This window comes from Halichoerus grypus, chromosome 9, assembly GCF_964656455.1.
Source record: "Halichoerus grypus chromosome 9, mHalGry1.hap1.1, whole genome shotgun sequence".
NCBI classification, from domain to species: Eukaryota; Metazoa; Chordata; class Mammalia; order Carnivora; family Phocidae; genus Halichoerus; species Halichoerus grypus.
Window position 1 is genome coordinate 11,412,619 of NC_135720.1, and position 5,196 is coordinate 11,417,814.

The following is a 5,196-nucleotide window of genomic DNA, read 5'->3' on the forward strand; positions in this document are numbered from 1 at the left end:
GGTACACAAGTCTAGAAGCCAGAAGATGGGACCAATGACTAAGGGTTTAACATCTGTAGGAACTATCTAAATGCTCCTTAGGACACAGGCCAGGTAAACCACACTCATTGATTAAAGCCTAGGGCATCTCCCGCCTCCATTCACATTCCCAAGACGGGAGGCTGGACAGAAGGAGGCAGTTAGAACCTACTGCCTGGACCTTTAGTACCAAGAAGCAGAGATGCAGCAAGACAAACACATGTACTTATATTCCAGGAATGAGTTGGGTAGCCAGCTGGACCAGAGCTTGGATCTGGGATAGCCCCAGTGCCACCATGAATTAGGAGCCCAGGAATATCATTAGAACTAGGTTGATGGTGGTGGCTGGGGTGAGAGGGAGGCAGGAAGAAGTGATCACAAAAGTTCCAGACAGGATGGGAGGCTTGGTTAATGAAAGGGGAGGGAGGGAAGAGGCAAGATAGAAAAGAGGGAGAGAGAGGAGGAATAACAGGCAATTTCTCACTCGAAATTCCTAGACACAGGAGGAACTCTAATACAAAGAAAATCAAATAATATCAGCAATCAGAACTTGAATTCCCTCCAGGTGAATTGTGTAATGCACATAGAAAGAAGGCCTCATAATTAACTGGAACTTCCTTAGGGAGTGATCAGTGTACGTAAAAGACATGGGACCCAAACCAGTTAATCTAGGCATCTAATGGCTGTGCTGGGGAGGCGTTTGGTGCAGAACCATAACTAAATGCAGATAGATATGCATATGGCTATGTTATATATATAGCTATGTTATGTATATAATACAATTTTGTATATAATTAGATTATATAATTAAATTATATTTTAATTATATATTCACATATAATTATATATTCATATATAAGATAATTAAATATTAAATGATGTATAAGAAATTATATATCATATAATCAAAGTACATATAATAGAGTAATAGATTATATAATATAACTTTATACATTCATATATAATTATATATATTCATATATAATTAAATTATATGTTTACATATAATTAAAAATTTAAAAATCTTTGTCACCTATTAGGGCAGATGTCAATAGTAGTTAGCAAAGGAGACTATTACTCTACAAGTTTAGTGATCATATGACTCAAAAAGACATTCAGGTTCCTAGAGGCTGAGAGGCTCGGTGATTTAACAATATTTTAAAACATCGGAGGTCCCAGCATGAGACTAGAGTATCTTAGAGTATAAGTACCACCACAGCCTAAGGCAATAGGCCCACGGGGTTCAGCCGGTGCTGTTTCCTCGAGTCCTCCTAGGGAGATTGCATTATAGGGATCAGTTTGGACTCTGCAACATTAAGAGGCTATGAAATACTCCTTATGCTTCTGGAGAGCCACCCGGTGGTACTAGAGAACAGTCCACAGAGTTGTGCCCTTGCTGGACACTCTGTGCACTTCCTTTCATGCTGCTTCCCTCCCAGATTCGGGTCTCACTTCCCATTTCACCTCCACTTCTGACTCTCACTGTGGCCGATTCTGTTTGCTGTTGCAGCTGTCATGTTACTCAGATGCCCCTGAGCTCATACCTTCAGTTACAACCCCACTTTCAAGATCTTAGATCCCAGGGTCTGGCTGGGAAAGGTATTACGGGGACACCATCTGAGATGTCCTTCTAAGCCATTGTCCATAACACTGTCCTTTGACTTTCTTATACCTGGAGGTGGCTCCCACCTCCCCAGAGACCCTTCTCAGTGTTAGTTAGGATAAAATGTCCCTCTCTTTTATGAGGGCCTTAATCTAGGCATAAGAGGGCCTACTTGTCCGTCCCAGAGTATCTTTGGTAGAATCCTCCAACAGAGCTAGGAATCTTCAGGAATATAAATAACCCCCACCCCTAGTCGGACTCCATATCCTAGGGTTCGAATGGTGGATGCAAAGATCCATCATATAGAAGAGTGTGTCCAGCAGTTTTCTACCTTCAGTAAGGGCAGAGCAAGGAAGAAAGGGTCTAATTTGCAGGAAAAAGAATTCTAGTTAGACTCTAAGTAATGATTTCCTACTATTGAGATTACTAATCTTTGAAAGACCAGTGAGAGAGTTTTTAAAAAGTCAATAGACTTATCATATGCCAGATAGTCTTCTAGGGGCCAGGGATACAAAAATATCTAAGAAACAGTCTTAGTGGCCTCATTGCTGTGGTTGGGTGATGGTTCATCTAATGCAAGATATCCCAACATCCTCCTATTGACATTTGGGGCCAGATAATTCTTTGTGGTTGGAGGTTATTCTGTACATTTCACGATGTTAAGCAGCATCTCTGGCTTCTACCCATCAGATGCCATTAGGAGGCCCTCCCCCAGTTGTGACAAAAATTGACATTGCCACATGTCCCCTGGAGAGGGGTTGGGGGCACAGCTGCCTGAGTTTGAGAATCACTTATCTACGAATGTATTAAGATCCGTGAACCCTGATTTGTATTTGAGCTGGTGCTAGGGAAGAAATAATTATCTTCATGATGCTTTTACACTGAACGGATACACTAGGCGGCTAAAAGAAAAATGGGGAGGATGCGGTAGCCTGGTGGGACCCCAGAATCTTACTCCTGGTGGGCAGGCTTTAGTTTGTCCCTACAATAAGGTAATGACACAAGGACGGGAGTCACAAGCCTGTAGTGATCAGTCGCATCCAGTGTAGCATTAAGGCCCAAGAAGGCAAGCCGTGAAAACAAGTCCTAACTGGCATCAAATAAAAGGTTTTTAACCACATGGAGCAAATCATTCTCTGGGCTGTGCCAGGAAGGAATCTGGAAGGGACACAATTATGGAGATTACAACTAGAGAGATGATTAGAGACTTGGGGAATTCTTTTTTCAAGGACTTGCTAAGGAAATGGGACTGTAATTAGAAAGGGAAGTAGAATGAAGGCTTTTTTTCCCCCCCCCTCTTTTGGGTCAACTAAAAAGCTTCAGTAAATATATAACAAGAACCTACGAAACTTGCAAATCAGTGGGAAAATGTGCTAGCTTCAAAAATCACTAATGAATACATTCTAAAGCAAAGTACTGCATTTGAAAATCAGTCTCTCTGCTACCTGTCAAGTCCAGAGCTTCAGGAGTTTGAGGTATATCCTGGAATAGCAGCTGACAAGCTATTGAAATGAAAATTCTGAATAAAATTAGGACAGCCCATTAGCCCAAATGGGGGAACATGGTAAAAGATTGCATGGATTTGTGAGTTGTGATTTTTTTTTTTTTGTCATTGATATTCTTACTTTGAAAAGTAGAGAAAGTAATTTTTGCATTTTTGGGTGGGGGGTGGATAAAAACCCAAACTGAGATCTGAGGTTTTTATAGTTTGGCAAATTTCAAAGATATGAAAGCAGAATTTTTGGCACTCGGGGATTGAGAGGCAAATGACATCATATGGCTTAAGGGAAATAGAGAGCTAAAAATGTACATTTGGAAAATTTCAGAAGCTGGCTGCCGCTGAAATAATTTTGAATTTTTTTCCAGTAAATTTAGTTGTCACAAAAGGCGCTCGATTGACAGCCCCGCAGAGGAAAACGTGCGAGTCTGGGAGATGCCATGTCAGCTCCTGCCCGAGGAGTGCCTGGGCTGGAAGGCCAGTGGTTGCCTTGTCAGAGCTGGCCTTTTGGGGGCCACTCCCCGCGTTGGTGACACCCTGGGGGTGAGTTATATGATTCAGCCGTGGTCTGGTGGGCTTGTGGGGAGGAAGGAGAGCCAGTTTCCACTCTCCAGTCTCAGTTTTTTGAGCCCCGTGTCATCCCAAATTATTACTGGGGTGATTTGGGGGATTACTCATTTTGAAGCTCAACCTAGGCTTCCCAAAGCTTCTGCATGACATTTCATTTCCTGAAAGGGAAGTCAGGGACATGAGATCATCTTCAGTAAGTGGCAAGTGAATTCAAATATGGAGGACAAAGATGGTGAGAATGGATGAAGGGAAAAATATTTTCCAATAAAACCATGATTGAGGATTGACCGACCGCGTCCCTCATCCTTGAGTGGGGGAGGGGAAGTCGGTTGTGGGAAAGAAGGTGTATCTGGGCTTGTGATGGATTGGGAGACCTAAGGTAACAGGACTTTTTTCTGTCCTCTCTTTTCTTTTTTCTCCCCAAGCTTGTTAATTCTCAGCAACCAACCTAGAGTTTATGGCTTTGCAGAGAAATGGTAAATGATACGTTATATAAAAATATCCTTAAATGAGAAAAAAATATTAAAATGGAATAAAAATAAAATGAAGAAGAAAGGACAGAAAAAGCACTTTGTGCTTCAAATACACACCTGCAAAGGGGAAAATGAACCGAAGGCATGGGACAGTTAGGGTGAGTAGTGACGTCTGACCCCTGTTGTGATGTTATTGTGTTCAACCTTCTAAGCCCAGCTCCGAGAGCTCTCCAAATTAACTTTGGTGTTGATCCTCATGTTGGAGAAACAGGACTGGGCCATGTGGTATGCTCCTCATTATGGTCATGTCCAGTGAATTTCCTACTTGTTTCCAAATCTTGATTTAAAACATTTGCTTTCTCTCCCTCATTGTCTATCTTGGCTCTAGATTTCCCATAGGATTACTGAACGTGCTGGTGTTTGCCATGACTACATCCGGAAATATGTCAAACTTTCACCCCTGAAATCATTTCAGACTGCTGCTTTCTGATTACGGGCTCCTCTTTGTGCCTCCCCCCACCCTCCCTTCCTCCCTCCTCACTTGGGAGAACAGAAAAGGTCTGAGCCATGGAACCTGTCAGCTCTCTCTTTGCTTTCTTTTCCCCCGGACAACCTGAACCTTTAGGGATGAATTCCATCTACCCCTTGCTCTCTGGTTTACCTACTTGGCTTTTTATTTTTTTATTTTTCCCTTCCTTACCTTCACTTTTTTGCAGGCTAACCTGGGCACTTGTGGACTCTTGATCCTAATTCCTTTTGTTTCCCCAAAGTCTCTGCTACATGAATTATTCCCTCTTTTTTTTTAAATCTTCGATTACTCTTTCTCTACACTGGCTCCTTCCCCCTCTGGCTACAAACATACTTAGATCTCCTTCATCTTAGGAGAAAAACATCTCCTACAAAAACTTCTGTGTCTCCCTCAACTATTATCCTTTTCAAACTCCCTTTAAAACAAACACCTCTATTTCTTGACCTACATTTGACTCATCAACACGATTTGATTTGATTCTGCCCCTGCCCCATTCCCGCTCCAG

General features: G+C 42.1%; 1 long non-coding RNA gene across 1 annotated transcript; it reads left to right on the top strand.

Annotated features, from left to right (window-relative positions):
* The first annotated feature begins 3,051 nt into the window (after positions 1-3,051).
* On the top strand, positions 3,052-4,174 carry LOC118537977 (uncharacterized). Its single transcript, XR_004918380.2, has 3 exons — positions 3,052-3,096; positions 3,488-3,662; positions 4,115-4,174. It is a non-coding gene; the product is annotated as an uncharacterized LOC118537977 (long non-coding RNA).
* Positions 4,175-5,196: the final 1,022 nt, after the last annotated feature.